Source organism: Macaca thibetana, chromosome 3 (assembly GCF_024542745.1).
Source record: "Macaca thibetana thibetana isolate TM-01 chromosome 3, ASM2454274v1, whole genome shotgun sequence".
Lineage (NCBI taxonomy): Eukaryota > Metazoa > Chordata > Mammalia > Primates > Cercopithecidae > Macaca > Macaca thibetana.
Window position 1 is genome coordinate 52,530,036 of NC_065580.1, and position 17,040 is coordinate 52,547,075.

Genomic DNA, 17,040 nt, shown 5'->3' on the forward strand with positions numbered 1-17,040 from the left:
TGGTTAAGTTTGGGGAGGGAGATGGAGGTAGTAATTGAGAGTGATCACAAGGGAAAGATTCCATGGTGCTGGTAATAGTCTATTTTTTAAGCTTTGTGGAAGTTAGAGACCAAAGGTTATACAAAATAAAATACGTTTTCATTTTATCATTTCAGTATGTTCTAAAATCTGTACGCTGAAATGATTAAAGAGGTTGAAATATTTTGGAGGAAGGGGTTTAGTTAAAAAATAGTAAGAAGATTTTACAGTGACATTTATCATTGTGGGTCTTGATTTTCTACTAGTTCTTGGTCTTTAATACAATATGATCTTTGAGATAGACCTACTTAAGACAATATTTTTCAAGTTAATTCCAGCAAATGGGGTCTAAGATAAATCTACTCATTTAATTCTGCTCCAAAGGAAATAGCCTATGATATAAAGCCATTTATATAATTTTCAATAACTATAATGTCTTATGAATTCATATTGTAATATAGACCTGAACAGCATTAACACTGGGCTATTTTAAACCCTCTTAATACCTTGAGAGTACCTAATAAATTTGTGAATTGAAATGTTATTTAAGATGATAATATCCTGGACTAAATTATTTAATTCATTTATGAGTGTTATTATTTTATGATTATAACAGTAATAGGTTTCTTGCAAGAAAAAGTTGAAAAATAATTTAAAAATTAAAAATGCTTATAATTCAACCACTTAGAGGTATGCACTTTTTTTTTTTTTTTTTTTTTTTTGAGACGGAGTCTCACTCTGTTGCCCAGGCTGGAGTGCAGTGGTGGGATCTCGGCTCACTGCAAGCTCCGCCTCCTGGGTTCACGCCATTCTCCTGCCTCAGCCTCCCAAGTAGCTGGGACTACAGGCGCCCACCACCTCGCCCAGCTAGTTTTTTTTGTATTTTTTTTTTTTTAGTAGAGAAGGGGTTTCACCGCGTTAGCTAGGATGGTCTCCTAACCTCGTGATCGGCCCGTCTCGGCCTCCCAAAGGGCTGGGATTACAGGCTTGAGCCACCGCGCCCGGCCGAGGTATGCACTTTTATAACACTGTGGTATAATTCTCTGGGAAAAAGAAAGGATGTGTATATGCATGCATTTAAACAAAATTAGCTACACAGCTTTGAGTCCCACTTTTTCCATTTAGTAATATAGTATAAGCATTTTCCTGAGTCATAAATGTTCTTCAGAGGTATGAATCTTAGATGTTAATTTATTTAAACTCTATTGTTGGACTTTTAGGTTATTTCCATTTTCTTGCTTCCATTAGATACTAAGAATGGAATGAGCATTGTTTGGTGGAGAAAACAGGCTGAAGACAGGCAGGGAATGTGTGGGGACGGATCTTGCATGGCCAAGCTTTGCAATGGCTTATACCTTGTTGTCAGCATTTGCACTCTTCTCTGGCTCCTCTTTGTCTTCTTTTTTTCCTCACATGCTTTCCATACATACCCATACCTCTTCCTCTTCCCCCTCTCCTTTTACCCCTCCTCCTCCTCCCTCCTCTTCCTCTTTCTCCTTCTTCTCCATTCCAGCCACATTGACTTCCTTGCTATCAATACACCAGGTCCTTTTCTGCCCTCAGGAATTTTTGGCTCCTTCTGCCTGAATTACTTTTCTCTCCTGTCACAAGTGCCTCCTTCATGCCTTTACTTCCTTGAGGGGCTAAATAATTGTCCCCAGGTCAGGTACCTAGAGGGTGAATCCAGGTCTTCTGACTTTGTTTCTTTAATTAGGAGATAGCCCAGGGCTGGGATAGCCTGGTGAGAGTAGCGAGTGGGCCTGTGGGCTGGTCCTCTGTCCAGCTCTTATTTGTCATCTCATGGTTGCTGATTCATCTCTGTATTTAAGACATTCTTCTAGTATCTCCGTCTAGAAGAGATAATACACAGAACTGTACAGGTAATATTCAGTGTCAGGCACTGTGCACAGCTTTTCATGCATCATCTCAGTAAACCCTCACGCTGACCTCTCACATGGGAGTTCTTATTCCAGTTCCCAGGTAAGGAAACTGAGACCTTAGGGAAGTGAAGTGACTTCCTCAAGGTCACATAACTGTGGCAGATAGTGACTATCACCATAGACTCCTGTTCTAAGTCGTCTGTATCACAATTAGATCTCTCACAATGAGTGATGCTTAGATAACCATTTGGGAAAAGTAGTAACAAGATATACTTAAGATTTCTAGTTCTCAACCAGGCCCTTTTCTCTGGGCGATTTTGAGATTGTTATCTAACAATTTTGGTGTTTCTCTTTCTGAAAAATAGATGATAAATTTATGCACCTTATCTTTGATAGGTTGCTAGGAGGACCAGATCACTGACAGATTAAAGTTACCAAGTTCAAGTGACGAGCTTGAATCCTTCTGCAGTCACACATTTAGCTGAGCAGAGGCGAGAGGTGGGATTTCAGATGGGTTTGATACTCTCCATCAACTCCCTTCCCCAGATCTGGCCATTTGTTCTCATTTCATTCCTAATTCTTTCTCTTTGTTCTTTCTAAACCATATTTCCCATATGTCCTCTCATTCCCTGTAATTTCTCCTCATGTCTAGCAATTGTCATTTCCCATATGTCCACATAAAATCTACAATCTAAGAAGAAAAAAAATCAGAAAACAAAACCAGAGAAGTAGACTCAACATTAAAATGTAATTTAGAGTTAACACTTCCTCTCAAAATATAGCAATAGGGACTGGATTTATATTCCTGCTGGAAATAACTAAGAAAGTAGACAAAGTATATGAAACAATTGTTCTCAAGACATAAGTCATCAGTCAATGAAGGACAATGATCTCTGAGAGATGGGAAATAAATGAAGAGAGCCATAAAATTGCCCTAACTTACTGACTGAACAAAGCTTTCAGGCCATGTTACAGAGAGGAGGAAATGAGGCCGAGTTGAGGAGTTTCCCTAAATTGTGGGGATGGAGTCAGTAGTCCATGGAGGCTGCTATATTTAATATCTAATGTGTGTTAGGAAACTAGCTGAGACCAAGGGAAGAAACACCAAAAAGGATTAGAGAGAACAATATCCAGGATCACACGGGGCCAGGAATAATCCCTGTTTTCAATAGCTGGTGTGGAAGACCTCATAATTCACATGCCATTTGGTAGAATACTAAGGAGGATTTTGCCACAGCAGTGAAGAAAAATTATCCCTTCACTAACTACTGCTCTGGTCTTGCCTAAAAAGGCTTAAAAACAATCCTGAGAGGTTAAAACTATTTCCAAGGAATTTAACTGTATCCCTAAACAAAGTTCAAGAATATTTATGAGAATACAAAAATATCCAGCACTGTCTAAGGTAAAATTCACAATGCTTGGCATCCAATCAGAAATTACCAGGCATGCAAACAAACAGGAAAATACAACATATAATAAGGGGGAAAATCAGACAATCAAAACTGACCCAGGAATTATACAGATAATGGAATTAGTAAAATTAGTAGAGAACATTAAAATGGTTATTTTAACCATATTTCATATGTTCAAGAAGTTAAGAGTGCAGATTGAGCATGTTGAGTAAAGACATGCAAGAAATCCAAAATAAACTTCTAGAGATGAAAACTATAATGACGAAAATGAAAAATCTAGTCTAAGATTACCAGGTAGGATCAATGAGAGATGAGACATTTCAGAATAAAAGATTAGAGAACTTGAAGATGTAGCAATGGAAACCTTCTAAAATAAAACATATAGAGAAAAGAATACTTGAAGTGTAATTGGATCCCCAAGGGATGAGACAGGCAGAAAAAAAATAGTTAAATAAATAATGGACAAGAATGTTTAAAGTTGATGAAAATTATAAATGTATAGATTTAATAAGCCCAGTGAACTGCAAACACAGGAAAACATGAGGAAAGCTATGCTAAGTCACTTCATAATCATATTGCTTAAATTTAAAAATAAAAAGGAAATCTTAAAAGAATCCTGGGAAAAATATACAAATAAAAGCAGATTTCTCAACAGAACTGATACAATCAAGAATACAATGGAGAAACATCTTTCAAGTATATTAAAAAAATTTTTTTGCGACTCTGGATTAGGCAGATTTCCTAGTTACAACACCAAAAGCATGATTCATTACAAAAAAAATTGGACCTTCTCAAACTAAGAACTTTTACTTTTTGAAAGACTTTTAAAAGTATTAGATGATAACACACAGGCTGGGAGAAAATATTTGCAAATGACATATGTGCAAGGGGCTTGTATCCCGAATATAACTCTCAAAACTCAATATTGTGAAGATAATCCAATTAAAAATGGCAAAAGATTTGAACAAACACATTACCAAAGAAGATATATGAATGGCAAATAAGTGCATAAAAAGCTGCTCAACAAGGCCTTAGGGGGAATGCAAATAAAAACTACCATGAGATAACAATACACATCTATTAGAATGTTTAAAAGACTGACCTACTAAATGATGTGGTAACTGGAACTCTCATGCACTGTTAATGGGATTGTAAAAATGCAACTACTATGGAAAACAAATTTTGTTTAAAAAAAAATTTATGCATGCACCCAGTATGTGACCCAATCCCAGGTACTGTCACTAAAAAAATCAAAGCAGGCTGGGTGTGGTGGCTCATGCCTATAATCCTAGCACTTTGGGAGGCTGAGGCGGGCGGATTGTCTGACTTCAGTAGTTCCAGACCAGCCTGGGCAACACGGTAAAAGCCGTCTCTACCAAAATACAAAAAATTAGCCAGGCATGGCAGTGTGCACCTGTAGTCTCAGCTACTCGGGAGGCTAAGGCAGGAGAATTGCTTGAACCTGGGAGGCAGAGGTTGCAGTGAGCCAAGATGACACCACTGCACTCTAGCCTAGGCAACAGAGCAAGACTCCATCTCCAAAAAAAAAAAAAAAAAAAAAAAAAGATCAAAGCATTTGTCCATATGAAGAATTTTACAGGAATGTCTATAGAAGCTTAATTTATACTAGGCAAAATGTGGGAACCATCCCAATGTGCATTCATATGTTAATAAATAAGCAAAACAGTGATGAATTATGGATACATACAACAAGGTGGCTAACATTCAAAATAATTATTCAGAGTGAAAGAAGCCGGATTCCCCAAAAGAGAGAATGGTATTCTAGAAAATGTGAGATAACCTACAGTGACAGGAAACAGACCAGTGATTGCCTAGGGCTGAGCTTTGGGAGGTGTAGGACGGAGGCATAACAAAGGACATTTTTAGAGGTGAAAGATATGTCCTTTACCTTGATATGGTGATGTTGACCTGGGTATATGCACATGTCAGAACTTATCAAATTGTGTACTTTAAATATATATAGCATCTTAGTCCATTTTATGCTGCTACAACAGAATTCCACAAACTGGATGACTGATAATAAACAGAAAGTTATTTGGCTCATGGTTCTGGAGGCTGGGAAGTCCAAGAGCATCCAAAAATGCTAAAGAAGTCCAAAGGCATCGAGTGAGCATTTTTGTGCTGCATCATCCCACTGAGAAAGGCAGAAGGGCAAAGAGCACACAAGAGAGCAAGAGGGGACCAAACTCACTTTTATAAAAGCTCACTCACCAGGTAACAAATCTACTCCTGGGTTAACAACATTAATCCATTCATGAGGGCAGATTGCTCATGACCAATTGCCTCTTATTAGGCCCCGGCTCCCAACACTGTTGCAGTGGAGATTAAGTTTCCCACACATGAGCTTTGGGGGACACATTCAAACCATAGCAAGCAGCTTATTGCATGTCAGTTATACCTCAATGAAGCTATGTGTGTGTGTTTTAAGGTACGTGATTAGATATCCTGCCTGTCAACCTCCAGAACTACTGTGGCATTGTTCGCTTTTCAAAACTGATCCTCAGGCATCCACTGATTTTCTGAATCCCCAGTATTAATCCCATAAATTATACCTTTTCTTAAAAAATACATGCAATTGGGAGAAAGGGAAACACTCTGGCAGTTATGATACATAGCAATTAGAGAAACGTGTCATAGTTCTTGGAACTGTGGGATAGAGGCGTAATGTGTGTTTGCTTTAGGCAACTCTGGGCTGGCTGAGTCCCTTGTGCCCTTAACCTTGTCCATTCATTATTTGTTTCCCAGTTATCCTCTGCCTCTTCCTGCTATATAATGAGCAAAACTTGGTCTGGTTTGATCACATCTGCATTTACAATAGAACAATAAACACCACATAGGAGGTGCTCATCACATCTTCCTTAAACAAATGATTGAGATTTATTGCTCCTATATAGAGTGTATATCCAGATATTTGATAATGCTATTGGTAAAAGTTCCCCAAGCCATCATAATTTCACTGATTTCAAGACTCTCTCATTTTTAAACCATTTGTAGATTTTGTTAAAACAACCACAAGCTACCTAGCCCTAAAACTTTACTTTCTGTATCAGACAATGCCCCTATTTGTCCTTCATTCACACTCTTATGTAACCGAATGAGGAAGAGTCTTATAATACATTTCTTGTTTAGGAAAGCCAAATTCTTAATTTTTTCACAGTCAGACAATGAAATCTGACCTGTGAAACTCTGCAGTGACGTAGCAACAGAGATAGAGGATTGACTCAGGTTAACCTCTCTGGGCTGATCCATGTAAGCTGCTTGGAGCAGGAGTGCAGTTAAATGAAAATGGATTCACGAATATGCCTACTGCTTGCTCAAATAACAAAAATTAAACACTTAAACAATAAGTCATTTTCCCAGAGAGTAGTTTTGCAAGAGAGATTGAGTGGTAGAAAACTGATGAATTCTTCACTAGAGCCTTTTCCTGGAGAGACACAGCTCACCATCTTGGGGGTGTGGAACAGAAATATGAAACCTGGGCACTTGTTGAAAGGGAGGGTTGTCTTAGTAACAACATTCTCTAAATTGTGCCTTAAGCATTGACATGGTAATCAAAGCCAGTCATTTAGTACTTATTGTAAGTGGCTCCGAAGCTGACAATTTTTACATGCTTCGGCAACAATTTATGGTATTTAATCATGTTCACTTTGTTCATGTTTACTTTGAACATGAACACTGCCTTGGTAGTCATTTATTCCCCCTGAAAAATGGGTCCCATGTATTCCAGTGGACTTTCAAATTTAGCCTTCCTGAGGTGGGGAGTGGGCAAAAGGGCATTCCTTGACATTCATCTTTTATTTTATTGAATACTCAGGGACCTATCCTGTAAAAAGATTCAGACTTTTCTCAGTCTGTGCTCAGTTTGAATTGAAGGCCCACTGTCTGCAGTCGATTCAACTTAACAAATTTGTTGTTATCTTCTGGGCATTGTGAGACATAACTGAATAAAAATAGCTTCCCTAAGGTCGTTTGTAATGGGTACAGTAGATTGATCCTCAAAATCAGTCTGCCTCGTTTATTGGAAGGTCATGAAACCCTTTAGTGGGTCAAGATCAGAGTGATTTAAAATAAAATAGAAACCATTTCCCAATGTGTACCTATATAAAAACATCAGTTTGTGCACCTTAAATATATATTAATAGAATTCCTCTTTATCAATTATATTTCAATAGGTTGAAATTTTTAAAAAATGAAATAGAACCATAAAGAAAGTATCAGAACACATTGCACTTAGTAAAGGTAAGTAATGTCTTATAAAAATTTTATTTCATGTACTCATATATGTGTGCTTCTACTGGGTGTGATAAAATATGCATTTCCTATAGTGGCATGGGGTCAAAATATTTGAAAGAAACTGTTACCACGTGCCTTTCTGAGTTGCCTGACTCCCTTGTACCTGGAGTTCTGGACAGGACTTAAGTTCAGCCAATCTAATGAACTATACTTGCATGAGATTTGGAAAGTGTGATGGTTAATTTTATGTGCCCAGATATTTGATCAATCATTATTCTGAAGCTGGGAGCAGTGGCTCACCCCAGTAATCCCAGCACTTTGGGAGGACAAGGTGGGTGGATTGCTTGAGCTTAGGAGTTCAAGATCAGCCTGGGCAACATGGCAAAACCCTGTCTCTACCAAAAACACAAACATTTAGCTGGGTGTGGTGGCATGCACCTGTGGTCTCAGCTACCCAGGAGGCTGAGGTGGGAGGATTACCTGGGCCAGGGAGGCAGAGGTTGCAGTAAGTCAAAATCTCACCACTGTGCTCCAGCCTGGGTGACAGTGAGATCCCATCTCAACAAGCAAACAAACAAGCAAACAGCAACGAAAAAAACTCCATCATTCTGAGTGCTCCTGTGAGGGTGTTTTTGGATGAGATTAACATTTTTATCAGTAGACAATAAAGCAGACTGCGCTCCCTAATGTGGATGGGCTCATGCAATCAGCTGAAGCCTGAATAGAACAAAATGGCTGATCCTTTCATGAGTAACAGGAAATTCCTACTGCATGACTTCTTTCAAACTACGACCTCAATTTCTTTCTGTCTTTGGACTCAAACTGAAACATTGGCTCTGACTAATGAAAGGTGTATCTCTTGGTTATATTGCTGTTTCTGGCAAGCATAATGTGGTAGGCAGAATTCTGAAAATAGCCCCCAAGTTTCCATACCCTAATCCCAGAACATATGATTATGAAGAGACACTACTGCTGTGATCATATTGTTATCTGGCATAGTTGATTTAAAATAGAGAGATGATCTGGGCAGATCTAATCTCATCACATGAACCCATTTTACAGCAAGGAATTTTCTCTGACTGAAGGCAGTAAAGGAAGTCAGAGAGGTTAGTGATGGGGGGCTGGGGAATCCCATATGAGGGATCTTGCTGCCAGCTGTGGTGCTATGAGAGGATCTGTGGAAAAGCCCATGTAAGGGAGTGGCCTGTAGAAAGACCTTAGTCCTACAATATCAAGGAACTGAATTCTGCCAAACTTGAATGAGCTTGGAAGTAGATTCTTCCACAGAGCCTACAGATAAGAACCCAGCCTGCTGCACCTTGACTCACTGCTTAGCGCAGAGAACCCAGCCAAGCCCACCTGGACTTTTGACCTGTACAAGTGAGACAATACATGGGTATTGTTTTAAGTCATTAAAGTTTGTGGTAATTTATTACACAGCAATGGAAAACAAGGCACATGGTCACAGAGGTGTGTTTTTCTGCAGCAGCATTAGCAGAGATTCTAGGGGCCAGTCATTGGTATCAAGAGGCAGGTGTAGGGCACCTGTCTGCGCTCATGCAGAGCTAGCAGTTATAGTGGCTCTGAAGCCAACAGCTCCAGTGGCCACCATCTTGTTTGTAGCCCTCCCATTGTGGAAGAGATCCAGGTTACAATGGCAGGACAATTTTGAGTGGGGTTGTTCTGGGATTCCAGTGGGGACAATTCTGAGTGGGATTGTTCTGGGATTCCAGGGGGCACAGCCTAGAGCCCATTTATTCAGTCCTTTGAAAGATGTTATCAGCATCTAATTCCTCATATTAAATCACTTGCTGCTTAAATATAAAGTGATTTCTGTTATATACTGCTGAACCTTGGCTATTACATCTCTAATTCTTTCCTACTTGTTTTATACAATGACTTCTGTCAGCTTATTTAAATCTCTGAAGCATTGAGCACCTTTTACTTCCTGAAAATCCTCTTTTCGTTTTGACAACACCTCACTTTCCTAGTTTCTCTTACACATTTTCCTGTATTCATTTTCATTTCATTTTCCCAGTTCCTTTTCATTTAAAACACAGGTATTGAGCATCTACTGGGTTGAAGATTCTAGGTGAGTAAAGTGCAGGAGCCCCATCCAAGAACTGATCATGGATCTTGTCCGCCTGAGACTTGCCAGAATGTAAACAAGTAACTATAGTGATGTGATAAAATCTGTACTAGAGGTGGGTAAGGTGTACTCTGGAAGCCCAAAGGAGAAAAGATATTACTCTTTCTGGGGCAGTTAGGGAGGGATTCACAAAAAGGTAGAACTTAAGGCTAGTCTAGATGGAGGAGTAGACATGTTTCAGATTGAAAGGACATTCCAGACAAAAGGAACAAAGAGGACAAAGAAATGGAAGTTTGGATATGTGGCATATTAAAGGAATAGCAAAGAGGCTGGATTTCTATGGCTGGATTTCTGTGTGCAGATGGAAGATTGGCAGAGAAATGAAGTGAAGATTGGTATAGAAGGTGACATGTGGGCTGGATCCTAGAAATAGAATTTATTGGAGATAGTTATCTTACTAAACCTCTTTACTTTTGCTCATTATCCATTCTATTCAGATAAAGTATGAACGCGTTAGTTTGACTAAAAATGTCTAGCATTGCTTTCATCCCAATCGCCTCTCCCCTACCATTCATTCACTCATTTGCTCATTCATTCATTTAGGCAGAGAGGTGGTGGAGGACAGATCATGTGAGATACAAAGGTCACTGAAAGATTTGGGCTTTTAGTCCAGGTGAGATGCTAAGACAGTTGAGTGGTCTGATCTAATTTATATTCAAAAAGAATTACTCTAGTTACTGTCTGGAGAGTAGAATGGGGTGAGAGGTATGAGCTTAATTAAAGAGACAGATAAAGAGGGCATTGTAATAATCTAGAAATGTCCTTGGCTTGAATAAGGTTGGAAGTGGTGGAGATGATGAGAAGGGTTATGATTCTGCCTATGTTTTGACGGTAGAGATAATAGAGTTTGCTGGTAGACTAAATGTGGGATCTGAGAGGGGAAAAAAAGAGAGGAATCAAGGATGATGTCTGGGCATGGTGGCTCACACTTGTAATCCCAGCAGTTTAGGAGGCTGAAGTGGGCAGATCACTTGAGCTCAGGAGTTTGAGACCGGCCTGAGCAACATGGTGAAACCCTGTTTCTACTACAAATACAAAAAAAAATTAACTGGGTGTCGTGGCATGCGCCTATAGTCCCAGAAACTACTTGGAAGGCTAAGGTGGGAGGATTGCTTGAGCCTGGGAGGTAGAGGTTGCAGTGAACCAAGATCATACCACTGCCCTCCAGCCTGGGCGACAGAGTGATACCCTGTCTCAAAAAAAAAAAAAAAAAAAAAAAAAAGGAGGACACTAAGTTTTTTGGGCTGAGTCACAGAATGGGGATAGTTTCCATTTACTGTTAGACATCATAGGAAGGTGGGTTTTAGGGAAAATATTAGGAGTTGGTGTTTTAACTTGGTGATTTTGAGATGCCTATCATACACATCCAAGCTCCATTTTGGGTTTACAGTTGGATATAGGAGTCTGGAGTTCAGAGGGGAGGTTTAGGTGGGAATCATCCAGTGTTTTATATGGTACTTAAAGCTGTGAGATTGAATGAAATCACCTATAGAGTGAGAGCAGTAGATGAAGAAGAAAAGTATAAGAACTGAGTCCTAGGAAAGATGCAGAGAAACCAGCCAAGGAAACTGGAGTGGGTGGAGAGACTCAAGGAGGTGGAGAAAGAGAACTATCAGGAGGGAATCAATTCCTGAAGTCAAGTGACGAACAAGTTTCAAGGAGAGAGAGACCAAATGGGTCAAATACTGATGGCAGGTCAAGTAGGATGAAGTCAAAGGAATGGTGACTGGGTTTCACAATGTAGAGATCATCAACATGTGACAGAAGCAGTGTCAGCAGTGTTGAGGAAAAGCTTAATTGGAGTGAATTCAACAGAGAATTGGAGCCAGGCACTATAGACAGTGGGCGAGACAATTATTTGAAGGAATTTTGCTAGAAAGTGAAGGAAAATGAGACAGTGGCAGGGGGTGGGAATGATAATGAGTTCAAGAAGGGCTTTTTTTAAGATTTGAGAAATAATAGCATTTTATATGCTTAGGGAAATAATGATATGGGAGAGTGGGGAGATTGCTTGCAGCAATGGCCTTGAGAAGGCGAGAATGCCTCAAGTCTAGTGTTCAAAGAGTTAGTGCAGAGAGGGATTCACAGTGCATCCGTATTAACCTTGATGAGAGCAGAATACATGGGAATAGATGAGGTGGGACGGTAGATGTGCCAGTGGGTGATTTTGCAAGTTCTCTTCTCACTGATACAATTTTCTCCATGAAATAGTAAGCAAAGTTATCAGATGCAGACTGATGAAGGGGTTGGGAGTATTTGGAGGCTTGCAGAGAAAGAAGTTGTAATATAGTAGTCTAGGGCTGTGCGTGAGCGAGTGAGTGGCTTAGTGACCTCACTTAAGGTCAGTGGCCTTGAAGTAAGGGAAATGTTTTTTTCCAGTTATATTTGGGTGTTGATACAGATGAAAGGGGAGTTAAATTGAACTTCTTACAGTTCCCCACTCCTTTTCCTTTGCACAGGCTGATCCACTTGCCTAGAATGCCCTCTTAACCTTGTTAATTCAACTTCTGACTCAACTGCCACTTACTTAAGCCTATCAGGCAGACTTAATTATTCCCTTCTTGGAACAATGGAGGTACCGTGTGCATCCTTCTATTGTAATAGTTGCCACATTATAATAATTTGCTTTTCTGTCTCCCCAGTTAGTCTAGCCACTCCTTGGGGGTGTTAATTTAGTAACCTCAATTCCTAGCATGGTGTTTGGCCTGTGACTGCCATCCATTAATTGCCTATTGAATTTCATTGAATTGAATTATATGCAGAGAATCAGCAGAAAGAGTTGGCAGGCGGGAGAAGTAGGATCCAGAGAAACAGACAGGGTGACATTTAGAAGTAGGCTTGGCTGCTCTGCAAGGAAGGGAGCGCCCGTCCCTGTGGGTGAGTCGTATAAATGCTTATTCAACTGTAATGGTGGAGTGAAATGGGCCCTTAACCTGAAGTCAGGCCTGTGTAAATTGGGTCAATAATACTTCTTTGGAGTTTTCTTTGAGGATAAAAAGAATTCATAGACCTGGAAGAATTTTGTACAGTTAATGAAAATGTACTATACAATGTAAGATAGTATTTTTGTAACACTGTATGGTAAAATAACAGAAATGTGTTGGATTTATATATTTTATTAGAGCGCATGCTATATAACACAGACAGAGGAAAATGGGTTAAAGACAAAAAGAAAGATTATAGCTGTAACCTTCTTGTTGAGCTTTCTAGTCTTAAGTCTCTACGGAAGATGTTATCACAGTCTCTTTCAGTTACAGCATGTTCCGGTGCCTGTCATTGTCTGAGCCAAGAGCCCTGTCTGACCTACTTTGTTAAACCAGGTGGTATCATAGACAGACAAAAGTGCCAGCAGATTCTGCAGGAAGTGGGGATGAGGAACCTGCTGATCTGACAGTCACCATATGACTGGCTGATGTCGTAATGCACAGGTTTGGGAAAGTAGTACTGCTTTCTGGGTACTCAGAAAAGGCCAACCTTCCACAAGATTCCAATACTCAAAGGAACTTTTTAACGCATTGGCAATATTAACAATTCCAAAGCAATAGAGTGTTGGATGCTTGATGCTGAAAGAAAGTAGTATTGCTTTAACACAGGTTCTGACTTTTACTTGTTCATGTCTACTTGTCTTAGTTCTCTCTTAAGTTTTAAGTTTCTTAAGGACAGGGACCATATTTTATATGTGATATCCTGTATCCACACACCTACTACAGTATTTTAGGGGTACTCAATTACCATATGTTGTTGATGGGGTTGTTTTAGCAGATGTCAGGCAGCTTTCATGGTAGCCAGGTACAGTCAGAGCATAAAGAGGAAGACAAGAACAGAGATTTTCATTTTATTTTTTTAAGACAGGGCCTCGCTCTATTGCCCAGGCTGGAGGGCAGTGGTGCAAACATGGCTCACTGCAGCCTCAACCTCCTGGATTCAAGTTATCCTCCTGCCTCAGCCTCCCATGTAGCTGGGACCACAGGCGTGCACGGCCACACTCAACTAATTTTTTGTAGACATGGGTATCTCACTTTGTTGCCCAGTCTGGTCTTGAACTTCTGGGCTTAAGTGATCCTCCTGCCTCAGCCTCCCAAAGTGCTGGGATTACAGACATGAACCACCATGCCCAGCCAGAGCACAGATGTTTTTAATTGTATAATGCACAAATTACTTCAACTGAAACCCTGGGAATATAGGCTTTCTTGCATGAATGACTGTCAGTTTAGCACACTTATTCTACTCTTTCTTCCCAACAATTCAAAATTATCTGTATTTCTGTTTATCTTTCACTCTTAACTTAAAACAATTTACCTTTGAAATAACTGCTCATGAGGGATTTAAACTCATAAAAGAAGCAGCTCTAGAAAACACATGACTATGTGCTTTGAGGTACACCACTAAGGCTTCCTTATTTATTGACTTTGTACGGTAGATTGGATTATGCCATCATTTATCTGGGAGGATCTTTCAAATGCAAATATATTTCTTGAGCATAGTAGCATGTTAGTTCATTATCATTGCTACGGCGTGAATATTTGGCTTGGTTGTTTGGCCCTGCCAAGTCTCACATTGAAATTTGATCTCCAGTGTTGAAGATGGGGCCTGGTGGGAGGTGTTTGGATCATGGGGATGGATCCCTCAAGAATGGCTAGGTGCAGGAGTGAGTTTGTTCCTGTTCTTAGTTCCCATAAGAACTGGTTGTTGTAAAGAGCCTGGCACCTTTCTACCCTCTCTCTCTTGCTTCTGCTCTCTTGCCATGCGATCTCTGCGCACAGTCCTGCTGTCACCTTTTTTTTTTACCTTCCGCCATGAGTGGAAACAGTCTGAGGCCCTTGCCAGATGCAGATATTGGCCATGCTTCTTGTAAGCCTGCAGATACATGAGCCAAATAAGCCTCTTTTCTTTATAAATTACCCAGTCTCAGGTATTCCTTTATAGCAAGAAAAATGGACCAAGGCAATTATCTAGTGGGAAATCCAGTTTATTCACAGCAGATTTAATTATTAGGTTTTCATTAAGGAAATAAAAAACAGAACAGATTTGTTGTAATGAGAAAAGGCATCATAGCATTCTGAGAGTGGAGTAATACCCACAGAAACACAAAAAATAAGAGCACAAGGCTAGGGACTCAAATCAAGAGTCATCCTGGAAAGCCAAATCAAGGCATCAGAAGAAAGAGCAAAGATAAAGACTGCCTGGTTGGAGAGGGTGCTCCAGTATGAAGAAAACTTCAGAGTTAGGGAGAGGCCAGCTGGTATTCTACAGACTGCCCATCACCACCCCAGACCATTATCTTCCAATTCTCATGCAAAATGCCTTTCCATTTTCCCTTGAGATTCCTGCCTCCATCTGCCTCACTGTGTCTACTCAATTCCTGGGTACACTCATTGTTCACTGGACTCTCTGGAACCCCATTCCTACTCTTCCTGTCACTCTGTTCCTGCCTTTGTTGTGGGTAACTTCAGAATCCTGATACAATAGGTTCAATATGCAGCTTTAAAGTTCTCTAACTTTTCTGATTCCTACAACCTTAACTTCCAGGTCCCTTTAGCAACCTACTTCCATGGCTGTACTACAATCTGGGCTCAGACATCACCCCAAAAAAGAGATCCAACTCAGGAATCTCAAAGTAAACACCCTAGTCTCTCAAAGGATCCACCCCGACCACTACCTTACCCCACAATTTCTCTTCTTCAGCATGATGTAGGCTTATAGTCTTTCACTTCCTCCCTCTCATTTCTCTCAGTCTTGTCTCTTGTGGCTCCACCTCTCTTCCTAATCTAATCTGTACCCATATGTCACCCTGTGTCAGAGTTTCTTTGTCCTCTGCTGAATCTGCCTTGTGGACCTTGACGAGTTCCATCGTCAACCCCCTCCTCATTCACACTCAGCCCACTGAACTGCTAGAGGGAATCATACAGTCACTGGGGTCACTGCCATTATAATTTTATTATTGCCAATGTCAACTAGACCTTTTGGGCTCCTCGCCTTTTCACTCCCCACAGCAGCAATTCCAAATGCCCATCACTCTGCTCAACCCACCTTTCTCTTGGGGAATGACTCTTACTTCCTAGATAAGACTTAGACTGCAGACACTTTCCAACTCTCACTTAGCCCCTAACAATGACAACTTTCGACACCCTCCAATGCTCCCACTCAAGGCTAAGAAAAATAAGTTTTTCTTCTCCCACTCAAAACGTATTCATTCATTCAACAATCACTGAGTGCTATCACATCCTAATAAACACTGTGCTATATGCTGGGGAAACTAGAGAGGAAGATGTAGATCCTACCCATAAGGAGCTTAACATCATGTAGGGGAAACTGATCTGTAAAGGAAAAATAATTTGATGTGCATTAAGGTGTAATGATAGAAATAAACACAGAACATTACAAGATCGTGGGAAGGAAAAGCCACCTAACAGCCTTCATTAGAAGAAGATAAAGTGTTATGAGGGACTTTCTGGATGGAAGGTTGCTTGAACTAATTCTTAAAGAGGGAGTAGGCATTAATTAGGCAAAATTGTGGTAAGAAGGAGATGGGAGAGTTGAGGATTGAAGAGCAGAGAAAAGAGAGATTGAGTATAGGAAGATATTATAAGTGAAATCATGAAGTTGGAAGTCACAAGTAACCTCAAGCTCCACACATTCTCCCCAGGCTTTTTCGTCCTTTATTCTTTATCCAAGTATATGGCACCCCTACCAATTTGGTCACTAGAAATACAGATTTCTTCAATTCCTCCTGTTTCCTCACCTCTGTCCTTCAACTAATAACTAACTTCTGCTGATACTACCGCATCAATATTTCTTGTGTGCCTGTCCTTTCTCCACCTTTACTCAGGATTAGTGCCACGGTCTCCTAATTGGCCTCACCTCCATACTCCTAGTGACCTTTCTAACATGCACAACTGATTACATCACTGCCCAGCCAAATACTGGCTGTTCCAGGATGATAGAAACGACTTTTGTCATACAGCCACTGCCCCTACCTCTGCAGCCTTATTATTCCCTGGCTATTTGTCATGCCTCAAGAACTATCAGCAATTTCCCCAGTGTGCCTTATTATTTCATGCCTATATGTCTTCCCCTCAAAAGGCACAAGAACATTTTGATGCAGCATCTTAACTTGGTCACATTTTAATGCAGTCTAAAGTAGTAATCCAACATTTAGCTAGTCTTTATTTTCCTTTCCTGAATAATGACTGTAATAGACAATCTTAACCCATTCTTCTACCCTTCCCTTTTGATTCTCTCCAGGATGATGATGACACCAATGACCTTCAACTGATTGGCTCCCCGTTTTAATCTCCCATCAGTAGTCTTAAATTATCTGAAGTGT